Below are 22,695 nucleotides of genomic sequence, written 5' to 3'. Positions count from 1 at the left end.
CATGTCCCTTATATAAAAAGATTTAGTATTTGCATGTAACCTACATATATTCTCCCATATACCTTAAATCATCTCTGATGACTTGTAATACCTCAGTTCAGTTCAGTTCAGTTCAGTCGCTCAGTCGTGTCCGACTCTTGGGTGGTGCGACCCTGTGAATCGCATCATGCCAGGCCTTCCTGTCCATCACCAACTCCCGGAGTTCACTCAAACTCACGTTCATCTAGTCGGTGATGCCATCCAGCCATCTCATCCTCTGTCATCCCCTTCTCCTCCTGCCTCCAATTCCTCCCAGCTTCAGAGTCTTTTCCAATGAGTCAACTCTTCGCATGAGGTGGCCAAAGTATTGGAGCTTCAGTTTTAGCATCATTCCCTCCAAAGAACACCCAGGGCTGATCTCCTTCAGGATGGACTGGTTGGATCTCCTTGCAGTCCAAGGGACTCTCAGGAGTCTTCTCCAACACCACAGTTCAAAGGCATCAATTCTTCGGCGCTCAGCCTTCTTCACAGTCTAACTCTAACATCCATACATAACCACTGGAAAAACCATAGGCTTGACTAGACGGACCTTTGTTGGCAAAGTAATGTCTCTGCTTTCAATATGCTATCTAGGTTGGTCATAACTTTTCTTCCAAGGAGTAAGCGTCTTTTAATTTTATGGCTGCAGTCACCATCTGCAGTGATTTTGAAACCCAAAAAAATAAAGTCTGACACTGTTTCCACTGTTGCCCCATCTATTTCCCATGAAGTGATGGGACCAGATGCCATGATGTTCATTCTCTGAATGTTGAGCTTTAAGCCAACTTTTTCACTCTCCTCTTTCACTTTCAACAAGAGGCTTTCTAGTTCCTCATCACTTGCTGCCATAAGGGTGGTGTCATCTGCATATCTGAGGTTATTGATATTTCTCCCGGCAATCTTGATTCCAGCTTGTGCTTCTTCCAGCCCAGCATTTCTCATGATGTATTCTGCATATAAGTTAAATAAGCAGGGTGACAATCTAAAACCATGTAAATACTTGTAAGAACAATCTAAATACCGTAAAAATACAGTTGACCATTGAACAGTATGCTCTTAAGCTGTGTGGGTCCATGTGTATTCAGATGCTTTTCAATAATGCACAATCTGCCCTCTGTACTCGGGGAATTCACATCTCATCTGTGGATTCAATCAGCCTCAGGTGAAAATTTCTATCCTCAGTTGAATCTGTGGTTGGAAACCCTAGTATACTGAGGGGGTGACTCATTGCCAGAGTTTGGCAAATTCAAGCTTTGCTTTTTTGAACCTTCTGTAATTATTTTTTCCCAAATATTTTGAAACCACCTTTGGTTGAATCCTCAGATGTGGAACCTGTAGGTACAGGGCTTCTCTTGTGGCTCACTGGTAAAGAGTCTGCCTGCAATGCAGGAGAACCAGGTTCAATCCCTGGATTGGGAAGATCCCCTGGGGAAGAAAATGGCAACCCACTTCAGTATTCTTGCCTGGGAAATCTCATGGAGAGAGGAGCCTGGTGGGCTGTGGTCCATGGGGTCACATACAGTCGGACAAGGCCTAGCAATTAAACAACAGCAAAGCTCTTACTAGTTTCGTGGGCCCCAGCGTGGAGCTGCAGACTTTGTTTCTTATCTCATGTGATCCTCCTTGTACCCTGTGGGGAGGGTGTCTTTACTCCCATTGGACAGATGAGGAAACAGGCATGAAGAGATTAAAAACTTACCCATGTCCTCAGAGTTGGTTGTCAGGGGGTGGGGTTTTATACTACCCGTGGGCTCCCACGGCTCGTCAATTTCATCTCCTGATCATCACTTCTTGGTTTCTCTTCAGCTTCTGCATCATCACTTCTCTTCTTACCTCCCTTGGATTCCACAGTGTTTCAGAGGATCTTGCCCTTACATGCACTCTCAGCTGTTTCTCTTCTCTTGGCTGTATTTGCATGGCAAAGCCCAGCTGGGTGAAAACCAGCCCATCTCACCTGCTGTGCCCAGGCAGGTGAATGTGTCTAAATAAACAAAATACAAACCAATAGGCACCACCACCTGGTCCATGCTCTGTATTTATTTAGTTTTAAATGCAGGACCACAGATGTCTTTCTTTCTGTCCATCAGTCCTATATTGCTTCTGCGGTCTACCCACTCATCCACTCTCCGTGGTAACTGCTTCACATCTTTTCTGATTCTCAAGTCACCCACCCCTCCTTCACTGTATCCATTCCCAGCTCTTGACCTTGTTCCCTGTTTCACTCAGAAAACAGAAACACTCCAAGGAAACTTCTTGTATTTCCCCATCGCCATGTACATCCACCAAAACCCTCTGGTCTCCAGCCTCAGCCTTTCTCCTGCCACTGCCAACCTCCCCATCTGTCCACGAGAGCCAGCCCCTCTCACCTTCTCACACATGTCTCTCCAGGAGCTTCTCTTTTATGTTACTCAGCATCGCATTTCCTCTACCCATGCAAATATGTTAATAATGTTCTCTCTCAGACAAATACCAGAAAACCCTTCCCCTTCAGTCACTGTCTTATTTCTCTACATCCCTTTAAAAAAATGCATGGAAACAATGTCAGTTTTCATTACCTCTGTTTTCTCCCCTCCCAGCCCCTCAGGGGCCTCTGAGATTATGCTTTCATTCCCACCCCTCCATGTAAAGGGGTTTCATCACCATCTTCATGATCTATGCACTGCTAAAGCTAGGGAGCTACTTTCGGTTGCATCGGGCATTAAATATTACTTTCTCCTTCTTGAAACCTCTCTTGACTTGGCTTTGGGGACATTATTTCCTCTTAGTTTCCTTCTAGCTCTATGGCTAGTTCTTCTAAGATGTTTCTTTTTTTGTCATCAGCTCCTTGTCATCACCCAGACTTCTATATATTAGAATGATCTGGTACTCTGTCTGTGGGCCTCTCCTTTATCTGCAGCGAACATCAGCCTTGCAGCAGAGTTTTGTTTAGGATGAAGGCCTGTGGATTGTTCCACCAGGGAATTTATGGATGTATCAAGATGATGTCTGGTTTCCTTTATGTTTAGTCTGGTCAGACTCCTGTGTGACGTTTGTGTGTCTCATTTCCTTTGAGTCTGAGCATTAAGCCAGAGGGCCAGGTGATTGGTTATTGATTGTTTCATTCATTTAGCCATATTAATTGAGCATCTGCTGTATACCAGGCTCTGGGCTAGCCATTGAGGGTGGACCAGACTGGCTTCTGGCATGCAATGAATTCAGTTGAACTGAGAGTTTCCCAATACCATGTCTCCAGAACAATCCTTGTGATGCTGTGTCTTGCTGTCCCTCTTCACAAAGGTCCCTGCAGGGCTTCCCTCCGCAGCCACCCCCACGTGCACCCCATTCCTGCGTGGGGGTGGGGAGGTGTGAAAGCGCCAGAGATATCTGATCAGAACAACTGAAACACACACACATCCTTGAGCACTGCTGTTTCCGCTATCCATTTTGATGGTAACAAATATGAACCATCGTTAAATCCATGTCGATGGCATAACTGTTCACAGCCGAATGGAGAATGTGGCTGGAAATGACAACTTTTGTTATGGGGCTGCCTAGTGTTATTTAAAACCGCCACATTATCCAGGAAAGAAGGAAGAAAAAGCCAATCCCTGGCCAGAATCATTCGTAAAATGGTCTAGTCTTTTGTATCCATTATTCAGCCCTTCAAAAGAATACCGCTTCCCCGGAGAGAAAGCATATTGACAAAGTTCCCAGTCTCTCCACCCAAACAGTGGTCCCATGCTGAGGAGGAGGGTATGATGTACACTGCTCATTCGCATGGGTAGTCACTTAGTTGCATCCAGCTCTTTGCGACCCCTTGGACTGTAGCCCACCAGGCTCCTCTGTTTAAGGCATTCTCCAGGCAAGAATACTGGAGTGAGTTGCCATTTCCTTCTCCAGGGGATTTTCCTGACCCAGGGATTGAACCCAGGTCTCCTGCATTGCAGGCACATTCTTTACTGTCTGAGCCGCCAGGGAAGCCCTACACACACCGCAATTAAGTCCAATTACATTGAAAACGAACAGCCAGGTTTCTCTGCCCCTGCAGTTTCCAGAGTGTGAAGAGAGAAGGAAAAAATAGACCAAAAAATTAGTGACAGAGCCTTGATGATGAGAGTGTAAATGGGCCCTGTCTCAAGTTCTCACCCTTCCCTTTCCTGTTAGGCCAGGGATGGGGGAGGGTCTCTGCAAAGAGTGGCCACACATGGTGGTTCTGGCCCCTCCACCCACTGCCCTTAGTAAAAGGTGCTGCTGAGTGTCACCCTGCCTCTCTGTTTGGTTCTGCTTGCCTTGAAACACATTTTTGGAGGAAATGATCTAGAGAGTTGCCAGGTTCCTCATCCTCTTTCTCTTCAGTAACTAACTTTCTTGAGGTCCCCCTCCAGAATGAACAGTAGGGGGAATTCATTCCAGATAAAAATTGCGCTGAAAAAAACAAAAACAAAAACCCAAATGGGAGTTGAAATAAATAACATTGTGTTGCTTGATAAATGCATGTGCAGCCACAGCAGAGACTCCCACCTAAGGAGATATAATTATGAATCTGACCTGGTGAAACCTATGCAACAGTCTGCACAGAAAAATGAATAGGCTAAGCAGGGCCTGGGGTGGGTTATTTCCATATATTTGTCCTGGAAAAGTTAATCAAAGTGAAGCAGAGATGGAGGAGCCAGAGTTATTCTGATAGTATTAAAAAATTAAATTCCTCTTAGCCCTTTGCAATCTAGTCACATCTCTCTTTCTGTTTCTATTTCTCCATTGACTCTATGCCTACATGTGTATTTTCTTTGTGAAATGTATGTCACTCTTTACTTTGTATAAAGGGCCATACAGTTTTCTTTGGGAAAGTGCAGAAGCAGGAAAGGTGATTACAGGGGAAGAGCTAGTGACTTTTCACATCCTCACCCTCCATCCTTAGGGATGCCTGAGAGGCACCATGGGTACCATTTTATCTGAACTAGGCAAGGGTGAAGGTGTTGCTCCTGCGGTTTTAGGTGGTGGGTGTTTGCCTGGTGCGTGTCTCCAGGAGGGTTAAGAGCATCTATGTGTGAGTTCCTGAGAGCAGTTAAGGGTCAGATGTCATGAATCCTCCTGCTCTCCTTGCCCTGAGCAAAGCACAGGGGGGTAATGGTGCTGTTCCTGGTCCCATTTTCTAGGCCCAAGGACAAGGGCTCAGCAGTGCTGCTCCAAGGTCAGTGAGCAGGTGGAGTCCCCTCTACAGGTAGAGGTGGGAAAAGGGGTTCAGGGCCAAGAACTCAGATGCCCCTGGTTGTTACTGGAAGAGTTGGTGCGGGGCCCTGCCTGGCCCCGGGCTGCCTCCCCCAGCACGGTGCAGTGGGCTTGCCAGGCCAGCTCCGACCACCACAGTGGGAGACTAGGACTGTCTATGTACCCAGTTGCTATAGTATCAGGAGTCAGCAGGGCCTCTATCCCATGCAGGACCCTGGTTCTGGTGGGAGGTCCTCTTCCCCTGCCCACTACCCCCACACCCACGCACTGCGTCCCGGATGGTTCACAGTGGAAACGTCTTCCCAACCTCGGCCATTGCCTTCCTTCCTGGGTGGTTTTGGTGGAATATACTTGGCACCACACTCCACCTTCATGATTTTGCCATTTCTAAATCACTTCTATTATTATTCACTTATTTTCTCCTGAGTTGACTTTATATACTTTATTTGTGAGAACAGTTTAGATTCATAGCAAAATTGAGAGGAAGGAACAGAGGCTTTCCATAGACTCAGAGTTCCCACCCCACAGCCTCTCCCATTATTTGCATCCCCACCAGACAGTGTATTTGTTATCACAGATGAACCTACATCGACATGTCATCATCACCCAAACTCCATAGCTGACCTGAGGGCTCTCTCTTGATGTTGTACATTCTCTGGGTCTGGGACAAATATATAACAACATATATCCATCATTATTCTGTCATACAGAGTATTTTCACTGCCCTAAAAATCCTGTGTTTCATCTGTCCATCTCTTGTCCTTCCCCTAAACCCCAGCTACCAATGTATTTTTTTACTACCTCCATAGTTCTTTCCTTCCCCAGAATGTCTGATCAGGGGAATCAACTTGATTTCTTTCACTTAGAAATATACATTTAAGCTAACTTAGTTAACTTTTAAATTGAAATAAATTTATTTTTGAGGGAACCAGGACTATAGATGGAAGGAAAACTAGTACCATTTGTATTAATAGGAGATAACAGAAAAAAATGGATACAATATAAAGTGAATACATTTTAGCTAGATGTCATTAATTATCAGAGAATCAGAGCCCAAGATCTGTTTCCTTTATTGAAAAGATAAATGGGTAAATCGAGGTGTCAAAGACCCGTTATCATGAAATAGAGATATTTTTCTTTATCCGAAGAATTGAGAAACAGTTAAAAAGGAATAATACACATTGCTGTGTATATCAAATAAGTTGATGCCAGTACAATAGTGGCAGTGAGTTCACATTTGTAATTAATTTCTCATTTAATTTTGCTCTGTGAGGAGTTTGAGGGCAGAGAGAGAAGTGGGAGACAGACAATGAGATGTTGGATGGCATCACCCATTCAATGGACATGAGTTTGAGTAAGCTCTGGGAGATGGTGAAGGACAGGGAAGCCTGTCATGGTGCAGTCCATGGGATCAGAGTTGGACACAACTTAGCAACTGAACAACGACAACTTCTAGATTAAAGATGAAGAAATTGGTTTTGCCATATACCTCCAATTAAAATAAATACATTTATTTAATTAAAAAAATACGAAACAAAAGATGAAGAAACTGAGGCTCAGAGAGGTTAAATAATGCGCCAGATTGAGAAGACAGTGGAGCCAGGATCTGAATCTGGGTTTTGGACCTCAGATCTCACATCCATGAACACTGTGTTCTGTCTGGATGGGAGAGGGTGTGGTTTGTGCACAGGCTCCCAGCTCCTGGCATCAGACGTGGGGTATACTGTGTTTGCCTCACCAGAGTTTTGATCAAGAGAGAAATTTTCTTCTCTGACACTGTCTTATTCCCGAAGATCTTGGAGCAATCCGCTAGAGGTCCAGGGTGCTCTCTCTTCCCACTTCAGGATCAGCTGTCAGCCATGGTGCGTGAGTGGTGTCTGCACCCTGGGATTGTAGGTCTCATCAGGAGAAGCTCCGCCCTTTGTAAGCATCTTCCTTTCTCAAGTGCCTTTGGCAGGGAATCATAAAGCAACACACAGCTGCCTTCCTGCACAAAGCACTACTTCCCAGCCCGGGGGTGTCTGTCTCCCTTAACGCCTGACACCTGGACAGATTAGGACCCAGGCTTGGAGTCAGTTTATTAGAGGGGCTGTGCGGTAGCCCCAAGGAAACTTTTTAACTACTCAGTGATGAAGGATAGGAAGGGGTGAGTAGAATGCTTGTCCTGAAGTTGGACAGTTTTCTGACCAGTAACCTGAGGAAGTGACCTGCTGTGCTCACCAGACAGATAAGATCTGTAAGCCCATCACCTGTGAGCAACTGACAGGGGTTATTACATGTGCAAATTTTATGCATGAAATTCAAACATGGAAGGAGGTGCCCCCTAACTTTTATGACCTGCAGATAAGTTATGTGCTGAGTTATGCATCTGCTAATGTTCTGGCAGGTATGTGTTTTCTGAGTTGACCATGTCTTCGGTTTTGAGCAGGAAAATTGATGTCGCTGTAGGTTCTTGTTCTGAATCCTCCTTTTTTCCCTTCTTCCATCCCTGCTTTCACTCAACAAATATTATTAGTGAGGCTAGTACACACCAGTCACTGTGCCTCGTGTAAGAGTTATCCTTCCTGTGCATATCTTGTTCCAGGCTACCTTGTTCCACCCAGCCTCTTAGAGGAAGTAGAGATAATGAAGGTACTCACCTTCCAGGCTGTGGTTGTGATGACTGGATGTGCATATGTTTCAGGAAAGCAGGCACAATTACAGGGAGATGGGAAGTGGGCATGCTGAGGTCTTTTTCCTCCCCATGATGGGGCTGTGTGGGAGGGAAAGATGGAAATGGGACCCATGTGGAGAACTGACTGGTGGAGGTTGTTGTTGTTCCATCATTGCTGTGTCTGACTCTTTGTGACCCCATGGGCTGCAGCATGCCAGGCTTCCCTGTCCTTCACTATCTCCTGGAGTTTGCTCAAACTCATGTCCATTGAGCTGGTGATGCCATCCAAACATCTCATCCTCTGTCACCCCCTGCTCCTCCTGCCCTCAACCTTTCCCAGCATCAGGGTCTTTTCCAATGAGTTGGCTCTTCACATCAGGTAGCCAAAGTATTGGAGCTTCGGCTTTAACATCAGTCCTTCCAGCAAACATTCAGGGTTGATTTCCTTTAGGTTGACTGATTTGATCTCCTTGCTGTCCAACAGACTCTCAAGAGTCTTCTCCAGCACCGTAGTTCTAAAGCATCAAAAAGAAGATTTTACACTAATGAACAAGGTTAAAAGATGTTTAATCCACACTGGTGTGAAGTAGAAGGGAAGGGCAGAGACCCTAGTCACATTTCCGCTCTTCTGGACCCAACAGCTGCAGCACTCTCGCCATGACAGGGGCACCGGGTCTTCCACCAGCCACTGGAGCAGCTGGACCTCTCTCTTCCCCATGTCTCTATCATCTCTTGGTGCTATTACTCCATTAAACTATTGGCATTTTGATGAGTGTCAAGCAATAGCTCATGTGACTTTAATTTGCATTTTCTGATGACTAGTGAGTTGGAGAATTTTTTTCATGTTTGTTGGCCATTGGGCTATACTCTTGAGAATGACCTATTCAAATCGTTTTTGTTCAGGTCCTAAATATCAGGTTAGTTTGGACTTACTTGGACTTGTTTGAAAAGTCCTTCTTGTCATTTCTGCAAGAGGGCTGTGTCTGTTTTAACTCTTAACCCATGGCCTATCATCTGTATTGCAAACGTATGTGCTTATTTTTGGCCATGCTGGGTGTTCTTTGCCTCATGGGCTGTTTCTCTAGTTGCGCGGATGGGGAGCTACTCTCTCATTGTGGTGTGTGGGCTTCTCATGTGGTGGATTCTCATGTAGAGCAAGGGCAGAGGCTGCGAGGGCTTCCGTAGTTGTGGCTCCCGCACTCTAGAGCATGGACTTAGTAGTTGCAGGGAACGGGCTTAATTGTTCTGAAGCACGTGGGATCCCCCAGATCAGGGATCAAACCTGTGCCTCCAGCATTGGCTGGTGGACTCTTCACCACTGAGCCATCAGGGAAGCCCCATGAATATTTATATTTTACAAATCCTTCATTTATCTATTGACATCTTTGTGGAGACATTTTCGGTTCAGTTCAGTCACTCAGTCGTGTCCAACTCTTTGCGACCCCATGAACTGCAGCACACCAGGCCTCCCTGTCCATCACCAACTCCTGGAATCCACCCAAACCCATGTCCATTGAGTCGGTGATGCCACCCAACCATTTTATCCTCTGTCATCCTTTTCTCCTCCTGCCCCCAATCTTTCCCAGCATCAGGGTCTTTTCAAATGAGTCAGCTCTTCACATCAGGTGGCCAAAGTATTGGAGTTTCAGCTTCAACATCAGTCCTTCCAATGAACACCCGGGACTGATCTCCTTTAGGATGGACTGGTTGGAGCTCCTTGCAGTCGAAGGGACTCTCAAGAGTCTTCTCCAACACCACAGCTCAAATGCATCAGTTCTTCTGTGCTCAGCTTTCTTTATAGTCCAACTCTCACATCCATACATAACCACTGGAAAAACCATAGGCTTGACTAGACGGACCTTTGTTGGCAAAGTAATGTCTCTGCTTTTCAATATGCTATCTAGGTTGGTCATAACTTTTCTTCCAAGGAGTAAGCATCTTTTAATTTCATGGCTGCAATCACCATCTGCAGTGATTTTGGAGCCCAGAAAAATAAAGTCAGCCACTGTTTCCACTGTTTCCCCATCTATTTGCCATGAAGTGATGGGACCGGATGCCATGATGTTTGTTTTCTGAATGTTGAGCTTTAAGTCAACTTTTTCACTGTCCTCTTTCACTTTCATCAAGAGGCTTTTTAGTTCCTCTTCACTTTCTGCCAAAAGGGTGGTGTCATCTGCATATCTGAGGTTATTGATATTTCTCCTGGCAATCTTGATTCCAGCTTGTGCTTTCTCCAGCCAGCGTTTCTCATGATGTACTCTGAGTGTAAGTTAAATAAGCAGGGTGACAATATATAGCCTTGAAGCACTCCTTTTCCTATTTGGAATCAGTCTTTTGTTTCATGTCCAGTTCTTACTTTTTTTAAAATTTTTACTTTATTTTACTTTGCAATACTGTGTTGGTTTTGCCATACATTGACATGAATCTGCCACGGGTGTACATGAGTTCCCAATCCTGAACCCCCCTCCCACCTCCCACCCCATATCACCTCTCTGGATCATCCCTGTGCACCAGCCCCAAGCATCCTGTATCCTGTATTGAACATAGACTGGCGATTCGTTTCTTACATGATAGTATACATGTTTCAGTGCCATTCTCCCAAATCATCCCACCCTCTCCCTCAGAGTCCAAAAGTCCATTTTATACATCTGTGTCTCTTAATAGCCAGGACATGGAAACAACCTAGATGTCCATCAGCAGATGAATGGGATACACAATGGAGTATTACTCAGCCATTAAAAAGAATACATTTGAATCAGTTCATGTCCAGTTCTAACTGTTGCTTCCTGACCTCCCTACAGGTTTCTCAAGAGGCAGGTCAAGTGGTCTGGTATTCCCATCTCCTGAAGAATTTTCCACAGTTTATTGTGATCCACACAGTCAAAGGCTTTGGCATAGTCAATAAAGCAGAAATAGATGTTTTTCTGGAACTCTCTTACTTTTTCCATGATCCATCGAATGTTGGCAATTTGATCTCTGGTTCCTCTGCCTTTTTTAAAACCAGTCTGAACATCTGGAAGTTCATGGTTCATGTATTGCTGAAGCCTGGTTTGGAGAATTTTAAGCATCACTTTACTAGTGTGTGAAATGTGTGCAATTGTGTGGTAGTTTGAGCATTCTGTGGCATTGCCTTTCTTTGGGATTGGAATGAAAACTGACTTTTTCCAGTCCTGTGGCCACTGCTGAGTTTTCCAAATTTGCTGGCATATTGAGTGCAGCACTTTCACAGCATCATCTTTCAGGATTTGAAATAGCTCAACTGGAATTCCATCACCTCCACTACCTTTGTTCGTAGTGATACTTCCTAAGGCCTGCTTGACTTCACATTCCAGCATGTCTGGCTCTAGGTGAGTGATCACACCATCATGATTATCTGCATTGTGAAGATCTTTTCTGTACAGTTCTTCTGTGTATTCTTGCCACCTCTTAACATCTTCTGTTAGGTCCCTACCATTTCTGTCCTTTATTGAGCCCATCTTTGGATGAAATGTTCCCTTGGTATCTCTAATTTTCTTGAAGAGATCTCTAGTCTTTCCCATTCTGTTGATTTCCTCTGTTTCTTTGTATTGATTGCTGAGGAATTCTTTCTTATCTCTCCTTGCTATTCTTTGGAACTCTGCATTCAAATGGGTATATATTTCCTTTTCTCCTTTGCTTTTCACTTCCCTTCTTTTTTTTTTTTTTTTTTTTTACTTTACAATATTGTATTGGTTTTGCCATACATCAACATGAATCCACCATGGGTATACACGTGTTCCCAATCCTGAACCCCCCTTCCACCTCCCTCCCCATACCATCCCTCTTTTCACAGCTATTTTTAAGGCCTCCTCAGACAGCCATTTTGCTTTTTTGTATTTCTTTTTCTTGGGGATGGTCTTGATTCCTGTCTCCTGTACAATGTCACGAACCTCCATCCATAGTATCAGTCTAGTCCCTTAAATCTATTTCTCACTTCCACTGTATAGTCATAAGGGATATGATTTAGGAGACATTTTGCCATATAAAAGTTTTCAAATTTTATGTGGCCAAATATAACTGTCTTTTTTCTCTGTCTTTGTTTTAAACAACATCTGAGTTTCCAGTCTTAATCAGGGATGTTTCCCTGACTAGACTCTAGATAGAATTTTCTAGATTTCCTCTGAGAAAACAGCCACGCCTCTACACACGTACGCCCAGTTGAGCCTTGTCTTTTTTGAAACTTTAATTAAATTTGAAATGGGAGAAATATGAACAGATAGGAACTTGTTGCTTCAATATTATTCGGTAATCCTGTATCAAGATCCCTTTGAGACTTGCTAGAAAAGGAGTGTTTTGCCAGAACTTTGGGCAAGAATTGGTTTGCTATGATTTCACTAATGGATAGTTATTTCTCATCCTTCTAGCACCTATCCCACCTCCCTGACCAGTGGCATCTCAGGTTCTTTGGGGAGATTGTCTCCTGCCATTGGAGACATTCTGTCCTGCCTTCCAGCACGGGTTGCAAGTTGAGTCCGACAGACTCACCCTCCTGAGCTGAATGGAGACCCAGGAGGGAGGGGAAAGGGGTCCTACGGCCTGGCTCACGCTTTTCGGGCTCAGACGCCTTTCCTTTTGGCCTCCAGCGTGTGTTTCTCACAAGCAGTGTGGTGACTCTGTCTAGAGCCTCTTTGATTCACACTCCTGGACTGTATTCTGTTCTGGATGTTTCCATGGCCCTGTCAGTCACCAGCACTTTGGAGATGTGTTAATGTTTCACATAGTCCATGTTTGCACAGCAGACCTGGGTCCAGGATGAGCACTTGGACAGGCTTTGGCCTCCCAGAGGAGCTTATTTGGCCGGAGCTCTAGAAAACAGCCTGGTGGCTCAGACGGTAAAGAATCTGCAGCAATGCAGGAGACCCAGGTTCGATCTGGAAAAGCCCCTAGAGAGGGGAATGACCACTTTCTCCAGTATTCTTGCCTGGAGAATCCCATGGACGGAGGAGCCTGGGCTACACAGTCCATGGGGTCACAAAGAGTTGGACAGGACTTAAGTGACTAACACTTTCATTTTTTCACTTTCCAGAGGACATGTGTGACTCCAGGCTCATAGCAGACTTGGGGAAGGTAATTAGGTTCCCGATATTTAGCCAGGATCCTGGAGTGTCACACACAGAGCAGGGTCGGCACTGGCTGAAGAGCCCTTTCTCAGAGCTGTCTGCCTATGTAGTCAGGCAAGAGGCACATACCTGGTGGTCAGTGTGGACCAATGGCATCAGCTGGGGATGGAGCTTTGGAGTCGTGATCCAAGTGTCTGACCTCCGGCACCAGAGAAGTCTTTCCAGGAGGTTGTGATGAAGGGTGTGCTCAGGGAGTGGGGAACGCCCAAACTCTCTGCATTTTGATGTTGGTTTTTCACATTCAGAGCTGTTTACAAGGCAAGTTCACTCAGTCTAAATACAGTATTACCTGATGGTTCATGGATACAGAGCTGAAGTGTTTGGCTTAGTTTTCCCAAATTCAACAACATTATTCTAAATGAAATCAGTAGAGGCCTGAATTCCTGAAAACTGGGATTATGGATATTTTTGTAGGATGATTTAAGGCGGTTTGCCATATCCCAGCCACCCCATTCGAGTCCAGAGGAAACACACCCCTGGGAGAGGTGGTCTGAGTCTTGGTAGCATTCTTTTAGACTATTCTTTTGTTTACATATTTGTCCATTTAAAAAATGTTGATTTCACTCTTCTTATATAGATTCCAGTTTAAACAGAATTAATGGCAGCCCCTGCCTGCCTTCAAGGACCTGAGATGTAATGGAGAGGACAGAAAACAGTTGTTTACATTGCATGCTGCTGTGCTGTGCTTAGTCGCTCAGTTGTGGCCAACTCTTTGCAATCCCAAGGACTGTAGCCCACCAGGCTCCTCAGTCCATGAGGATTCTCCAGGCAAGCATACTGGAGTCTGTTGCTATACCCTTCTCCAGAGGATCTTCCCAACCCAGGGATCAAACCTAGGTCTGCCACATTGCAGGCAGATTCTTAACCGTCTGAGCCCTCAGGGAAGCCCGAGACTACTGGAGTAGGTAGCCTATCACTTCTCCAGAGGAATTTCCTGACCCAGGAATCGAACTGGGGTCCTGCATATGCAGGCAGATTCTTGACCAGCTGAGCTACCTGGGAAACCCCCTTAAATTATATGCCTTTGTGTAAACTTTCAGTGCAAATAAATGAGCACCATGGAGGTGCAGGGCCTCCTGGTGCTGTGAGAGCAAATAATGGGAGGTTTTGAGCTGGTCTTGAGAGAACAGGGAAGCCTTCTTGAAAGAGGTGATGATTGCTCTGAGAGTGGAGAGAAAGAGGGAGAGCATGAGGAAGGGCCTTCTGGCAGGAGGGAGTTTAGAATTCCAGGGCCTGGAAGACGGTCCTCGTGGCTGGGAGTCACGGAGTAAGGGGAAATAGCAAGAAATGAAGCTGGAGGAGTGGACGGGGCCAACCCCACTGGGCCTGGTGCCAGGCATGAGAATCTCGGCTCACCTGTTCAGCTGCCCACGTGTCCGGGAGGCATCGGGGAAGCCGTGTGGACACTGATCTTATGGCTGGTGTTTCCCAGGCCTCGCCTCCATACCCAGTGCATCCACCCAACTTGGCTCTCAGGCTGCGGTGTTTCCAGCCCTGCCTTGTTCTCCTCCTGACACCTGCCCCGTGCTCACACCTCCAGTGGCCTCCCACTCCCACGTTCTGCTCACACACCCTTCTCTACAGCCTCCTTCTGCCTACCCCTGTAGCTTCTGAGTGAAATGAGTCAAAGGACTGCCCAGATGTGAGCCATCACCGTGGTGATGGTGACGCTCTCTCTCCAACATCCGGTCTTCCCCGCGCAGACTGAAAGCATTGAGAGGACGGGGCACTGGTCTGGCTCCTGCCCTGTGGCAGCCCTCTTGCTGCTGTGCCCCTTCTGCACAAAGCTTCACCAAGACTACGGGTTGGAAAGGAGCAACCCAGGGAGCTCCGCCCCCCCTCTCCAGATCCCACAAGGGTGCCTGAGACAGAGGAGCTGTCTCTCCTGCAGATGCAGACAGACAGACTGTGGGGCGGCTGGCAGCCTGGGAGATGGTGAGAAACCAACTCCAGAAGCTTTCAGGCTGTCAGGACTTCACGCCCAGAGCTATTTTCAAATGCTAGTCACAGACTTTTTGAACCGCATTAGAATAAACAGAATTCGGAATTATCTTCTCAGCAGTACATGAAATAACTGTCTGTCACCCAAAAGGGAAGAAGAGAATGATGAATTTCTAAGGTAAAAATCCTAGAAAGGGAAAGATCCACAGGCAGTTCTGGAATCTTCTGCATACCAGATGATTGCCGCTCCCTCTCCAGCCTCGACTGGACTCGGGTGCTTTGGGAGAGGAGCAGCCATCAGGTCTGCAGGGGCTCAGGGTCGCGAGCCGGGCTCTTGGAAATGGCTATGCATTTGCTCTCCTGGGGGCAGCAGGTCAGGATAAAAGGTGGTCGGGCATCAGGGTAGAGTTTGGTGAATGACTCAGGAAGGGAACCCTGAGCTGACACTGAGAGGCTGGCCACTGAACCATGCAGCAGCCCACCACTCAGGTCTGCACACCCAGCTCCCCATTCTTGATCAAGCCTGAACCAGGACTGAGGTGAACATGACTTTTGTGGAAAGCTTGAAAAGCACCTCAAGTGCCTTCCCTTTTTATTCCCTAGGTGTCCTGTCAAAGCTGGGCACCTACTGAGTGACATCTGTGTGCATGGCCTCTGGAGCCTTGGCCACAGTGAACCCCTCACCTGTGTCCCCCTTGCTCACTCCCGCCTGGTGCCGTAGCCACACTGTCTTCACCAGGTCCTTCGGTAGACCAAGGGTCTGCCCCTCCACCCGTACACCCCAGGGCCTTTGCACGTGTTCCTTGCCCGCCCACCAGAGGGTCCTGCATGTCCACCTGGCATCGGGTCTCAGCTTGGGTATTGTTCTCTGTGTGAGTGTGTCCAGCCTATAGACCAGACAGTGTCTTGGGAACAGGAGTGCTCGGGCATTATTCTTGATAGATTCTGACTGCAAGAGCTGGATCAATGGATGACAATATGCTCTGTCAGGACCAATAAATACAATGAGTTCCTACCTGAAGGATAGGCTGAGGGGCCTGTGACTCAGTGTGGATGCCTATGGGTGGGCAGCCTTCTCACTCTGCCAGCTTGGACCAGCCGTCCTGTAGGTCCACACCCATCCACACCTGCATCTCCGCATCCTCAGTCCAGTGGGCCTTGCACTTTGATAAGCTCTGTTTGTCCCAGCAAATGTGTTGCTAGCCACGACGGGCCTGGAGACCGGCAGTGGGACTGGGCATTTGACTCATGTGTCTGTGCCTTTGGTGTGTGCGCTGGGAGTTGAAGCTTGAAGCGTCACTAGTGAGCTTCCTGGGGGGGTGGGTGCTTGTGTGCTGCAGGCGGGAACTGTCAGACGGTTCACGGGCAGCAGACGTTCTGGGCCTGTGGTGCAGACACCAGGGCTTGATCTCCGATCCACAGCACCCCGTGTGCCTTTCTGTGTCTAGGAGCTGGGGTCCCGGCTCAGGGTGGCCACTCACTAGTTACTTCCTTCCTGCCATGTGCCAGGTACCGTGTGTGTGTGTCTACTGGGGGCACATGAAACCACGCAGGATCAGGCATTACGTGGCTCCCACCTTAGTAGAGTTCAAGGTCTGTGGGACAGAAGGTCTTGAAGCCCTTGCACCTCATGCTGCAGCAGACATACCCCGAGGGTCCAGGGGAGGGTGAGGTGGGCAGAAACTGCAGCCAGGCAGCGTGGGGGCCTCCCCTCCCAGTGTCCTTTGTGCCAGCCTCTGTCAGGCCACGGTCAGCCCACTGTTCTCCTCCAGGGTCACAACCATGTTATGAGGGGAAACCAGCTCTCCTCTTTGAAGGGGGACCCCACACCTTGGGGGTGGGCCTGAGGGTGACATCCCCCACTATGCAGACAGCAGGCTGTTTGGATGACGCTTGCCCGCATCCTGAGATATTCAGGGCACAACCTCTACAGGTGTTCATGCCTTCACACTCAAACTGCTAGGAAAACAAAAATTCCATATAAATCTCCTGGCCCCTCCCAATAATTGGACTTTCCAGTGAGAATGGTCACTGCTCCTATTCTCTGAAGACTGGACCAGCAAAGGAACTGGGCCCCTGTTTACAAAGAGAGTATGACATCCCTCAGCGTAAACATGTATACTAAGGGGCTGATTCTCTCACTCTCTGGAGGAGGGAACACAGCAGTTTTCATTGGCGCACTGTATTGGGAGAAGGACTGGTGTCTCCAAGTTGAAAAAGAATCCTCTTGGCTTTGATATTTGGAGGAAGTGTCCAAACCATCATGCGTTCCTGCCTGCTGCTCCTTTCACTGCACCAGCTGGAGTCAACATTAAAGGGCCCTGTCTCCCATTTGTGGTGAAAGATGTTTAATTGAAAGGCTCTTCCTTGCATTTCGGCAGGCCTCAGCACTCAGCACCGGGTCTACACAGGAATTCTGGGATGACGATCAAGAAGGGTGTGTGTGTGTGTGTGTGTGTGTGTGTAATTAGACCAGGCTGAGGCAGGATTGGGGAATCTGCCAGAGGAGGACACGGAAGCAGGCACCCCCTTCATCAAGGTCAGGTTGCCTGTGAGCGCGGCTGGTGGTTCTCGGCAGAGCACGTGAGCTCAGCTCCCTGATCCAGCCCTTGCTGCCATCTGTCTCACCCATGGGTCCTCCTTCTCTTCTGGGACTGTGGAAACTCTTCCCTCCCTCCAACCTCAGGACCTTTGCAGGTGCTGCTCCCAAAATGTCCCTCCACTGCTCCTCACCCATGTGATCCCTTCCCACCATTCTCCTTTCTGCCCAAGCTCACCTCTTCAGAGGCTTCCTCTGACCGCCTTGTGTAGAGTAGCTCTCCCCACACCCCATCCAGTTATGTTCATCCCCTTCATGGTTTGGCCAGAGCTGGAACTTCCCTGGGTATTTATGTGTTGACCACCTGTGCCCTCCAGTGGAATGTCCACCCCAGGGGAGTGAGGATCTGTTGGTCTCTGCTACTGAGCCCCTGATGTCTGCTGTGGGGATTCAGTCAGTATCTGCTGAAGAAATATTGGACAGATGAATCCTTCCAGATCCAGGTCCTGTGGGCTCTTATTAAAATTTACAAAGAATACAAAATCCCACACACAAAATGAGTTAGCAAAGAGTTTCTTGAGTGTATGTGAAGTTTCTTCAGTCATGTCCAATGCTTTGTGACCCTATGGACTGTAGCCCACCAGGCAGGCTCCTCTGTCCATAGGATTCTCCAGATAAGAATACTGGAGAGGGTTGCCATTTCCTTCTCCAAGGAAAGGGTTTATTTTAATGCTAAAAAGATGATGTATTTCAAAAAATTCAAAAATGTGTACAATTACTGAGTATTTTTATTAATTGGCTTCCTGGTGATATAATACATTTTCCTGATGCATACTTTTTACCTCTTCGTGTGACAGAGATGTTGTGGCATTGTTTCCACAGGGAGAATAGAAAGATTATCCATGTCTCTCCTAGTGGGGTCTGGCAAAAGTGTTTTATTTTTTCATTATGGTTAGGTGACGGCTCATAGCATGCAGATTGACACCCAGACACACTCACTATCGCCTTGTATGAGCTTTTGCTCTGTAGACACAAGACTTCTGATGAAATCTCTGTCACTCCATCAGGAAAATGAATGGAGTGTTGGCACCTGCATGTATGAAGCATGAATTCTGGGACAACATGCATTTTGACTGACTGCTGACAAGACCTGAGTCCTCTTCTTAGAGTAATTTTTTTGTATTAGAAAGAATTTTCTACCATCTCTTGTCTGGCTCTGTGTGTTGCAAGCCTTCTTTCTCCTCTGCTGTCTATGGGGTGTTGGGCACCACGGGCAAGCTCACCTCATGATGGATGCACTATCTGGTCCTGGACACTGGAGTGTTGGGGGAGCTGGCGAGGCAGCTGGTGGGGCCAGAAGCTCCAGGGAGGCTGGCAGTGGCACAAAGCTGCCACCAAGCCCTCAAGGAACACTTCCCAGAGATACCAAAGTCCTTCCAGCCATCTGATGGGAGGCGAACACCAGAAGTCCCAAGGAGGGACTTCAGGGCAGAACAGTTGGTTGGTGGCCTGGACCGAACGAGGTTGAAGAGCTCATGACTGGGATCTTCCAGGTCATGGAAGGAAGGCTGTATAAGTGAGGGGCTCACAGTGGGCTGGCCTCCAGTCCTGTTCATCTACAGTTCAAGGAAAAGGGACACCCCCTCCCCATTCCCCAGCCCCTCGCCCTAGGGGGCCCCTGCTTCCACGGGCTGTGCCTGCCCCAGACAAACCACACCTGAATCAAGCCTCCCTCCCTCCCCACGGTCACCATCCAGGCTCCGATGGCATCTCCAGTCAGGACATGACGTCAGAGGTCACCTCCCTTGTTGCTGCTGACTCTGTGAAGTCTTTGGCAGCGTGGGCTTAGAGAGCCATCCTGGAGTCTGCGTTTGGTAATTTCACATAGTTTTGAAAAGAAAGCTCAGCTCACAGTCCTGACGGAGGCAAACATAGTGGCAAGCTGAAACCCTCAGCAGAAGCGGGCAGGGGGCGTGCAAGGCAGCTCCTGAGGCTTTACTGGGGCAGGAGGGGAGTCCTCCAAGGGGAGATGATGACAGGGTGTCAGGTGGTGGGAGGGAGAGCCACGCAGACAGGGGTGCCTGCTGTGACAGAGTGTGTGTGTGACTGCCGCTGTGCATTTGTAGTTAAGAATATTCTACACAGGGAGCTAGTCAAGGGAACACCCATCCAAGCCTGGTTAGGAAGAAACTCTTCTGGAACTTTCGGAACTGCAAAAGGGAATCACTGAGAAATACCGATTTACAAAAAGAGAAGGCAATGGAGACTTCGTCTTCGATCCAGTTGCATCCTGGTGACAGTTCTCTCGGGGGGCCAGGGGTGGTTTATCTTCCACTGAGCTTTAAGCAGTCTGGGAGCAGCATGTGCTGAGCAGAGCTCCTAAACTCCGGCATGCACCCAGATTACAAAGAATACCTGAGACCCCTTCACTCAGAGATACTGACTCATTGGGTCTGGGTGCAGCCGGGGATCCTGCGTTTCCAACCAACTCCTGAGCAAGGTGGCTGGCTCAGGGGCTTGGTGACTTAGAAGGTTGGGGCTGGGCGCACCTCAGGTCTCAGCCTGGACTTCCCATGCCCTGTGGAGAGCTGTGTGGGTGACACTCAGGAAGCTGAATGTGACTTGTATAGGTTTGAGAGTATGTTCTATGACTGTGGGGAGTCTTGGCCCCCAGCAGAGTCCTGGGCTAGCCTGGGGGACTGGGGGCCATTGGGGGATAGGATCCACGTGAAGGAGGTCTCACTGGACTGCTGGGGAGGCAGCATCCTGCCAACGCCATGCCTACTACGCTGGGAGCCCAGCCACCTCCCATCTCGCCTCCCAGACCTTGCCCTTCCAACCGTATCAAGCTTTGAGGGGCAATTAGTGGATCAGTTGACATCTTCCCTGAGCATTCTCGGGTCACAAAAGCTAATTAACCTTTTTCTTGCCTTCCCAACAAAGTAACAGCCACCAGAGCCAAGCCTCCTAGAGCAAAATGAGGAGGGGAGAGAAAGTAAGAAGACCCACCTCTGTTAAAGAAAAGATTGGCAGGGGATTTTTAGAATAAAATAAATGCCAAGCGAGCGAGGTGTGGGTGACATGTTCCCTGGAGCAACTCCTCAAGCCCAGGACAGTTTCAGATGTTGTTGTTCAGCCACCAAGTTGTGTCTGTCTCTTTGTGACCCCATGGACTGCAGCACATCAGGCTTCCCTGTCCTTCATTATCTCCCAGAGTTTTTTCAAACTCATGTCCATTGAGTTGATGATGCCATCCAACCATCTCATCCTCTGTCATCCCCTTCCTTTCCTGCCCTCAACCTTTTCTAGCATCAGAGTCTTTTGCAATTAGTTGACTGTTAGCATCAGGTGGCCAAAGTATTGGAGCTTCAGCTTCAGCATCAGTCCTTCCAATGAATATTCAAGGTTTATTTCCTTTAGGATTGACTGGTTTGATCTCTTTGCAGTCCAAAGGACTCTCAAGAGTATAGCACCATAATTCGAAAGCATACATTCTTCAGCACTCAGCCTTCTTTATGATCCAACTCTCACATCTGTACATGACTACTGGAAGAACCATAACTTTGACTACACAGACCTTTGTTGGCAAAGCACTATCTCTGCTTTTTAATATGCTCTCTAGGTTTGCCATAGATTTTATTCCAAGGAGCAAGTTTCCATTTATATGTTTGCTGCTATTTGTTCCTAGCTTGAAAACAGGTGGATGCGTTTACCCCAGGGAAATCTACACTCCTGACAAGATGGGGTTTTTTTAACCCCTGAAGACCCCATTGTGAGACATTCACAGCATCCTACTGGATGGCTAAGACTTTCTGAGCTACTATTTGCTCAACATTTTCTTCTGAAAATTTCACATTAAACAAATGAAACAGGTTTATTTTACTTTAGACCAGGGACCAGCAAACTACAGCCCATGGAACAAAGCTGGCCAGTAACCTGTTCCAAATATCAGGTTTTGTAGGGGCACAGGCAAAGCCATGCTCATTAGCTTACGTGTTATCGATAGCTGTCTCAAACCACAGGCAGAGTCGAGAAGCCCTGTGGCCGCCAAAGCTAAATATTTACTCCCAGGCCATTTGCAGAAAGTTTGCCAACTCCCGCTTCTGACAGATGCTTCTCAAATGTTAATGGGCAGACAAAGCCCCGGCATCTGGTCTTGGCCACAACCTCACACCACAACTGAGTGTGAAGTCAGCAGTGCTGCCGTAAATAGCAGGCGCCGCGCCGTACAGCAGAGATGGAAGCAAATCTAAGCAATATCGTGAAATTCTCGTCGGAATCTGCTGCTGCCAGCGGCTCCGAGCGTGGGGTCTCTCTTGGTCTGAAGACACCAGCAGGTGTCTGAAATGCATGACAGATGTGCTGGCAGCCAAATACGACTCCGTTCTGCTTGAGAGAGACTAAAACACGCAAAGACATTGTTACTTATTAAGGTGGTGAGGCTATCAGCTAATGAATGGTTTTGTTTTGTTTTCTACACTGTCGGCCCGCAGTACCACCTCCTTTTCCATATGTCTTGAACTCCACTGAGGACCTAGCCTGGCTTTATGTGGAAAGTGGAAAAGCGACTAAAAGTGATGGTAGATCATCTTTACTAAGTTCCAATACTTGATACTTTAACGCCACATCTCTTGCATTATTTTAAAACCGTCTGGCGTTTCTCTAAAACTAATGGTACAAACCACTGCGTGATAAATTAAAACGCTTTCCACTCTGTCACACTGCAAACAAGTAGCTACTCCCCAAGTCTTAAAAAAGTGCTCTTGAGATAAAATATGTACTTGTGGATTCTGCAGGTTTTAAAGAAAGTCCCGAATCTTCACAGATTTACTCGAGGGAGGGGTGTTTCATGTAAAATGTGTTTTCCTTGACATTTAGAGGTCTTGCCAAGTGGTTTATTATAGATCTTGTGGACATCTTGATACTTAATTAAATTTCAGAAGTATATTCTATGTGTTCCTAAGAAGGAATGTGAAGGATGTATTTATTCACTATCTGTTTGCTATTCTTTTTCTATTTCTAACACAAAATTATCAGTTGGAAGTAAGTCATCAGAGGCACTTAAAATTTTCTGGGGTCAGAAATCTAATTAACCCCAGCAACTGTGCTTAAGATGTTAAATAATATAAGTCAAGTCCTTACTGGAATTTTCGATAATATTCAATCTGGGTGATATATTTACAACAGTTTTTTTTTGA

The sequence above is a fragment of the Ovis canadensis genome, chromosome 13 (assembly GCF_042477335.2).
Source record: "Ovis canadensis isolate MfBH-ARS-UI-01 breed Bighorn chromosome 13, ARS-UI_OviCan_v2, whole genome shotgun sequence".
In the NCBI taxonomy this organism is placed as follows: Eukaryota; Metazoa; Chordata; class Mammalia; order Artiodactyla; family Bovidae; genus Ovis; species Ovis canadensis.
The sequence above is the reverse complement of the archived record's forward strand: the minus strand, read 5'-3'. Positions refer to the sequence as shown.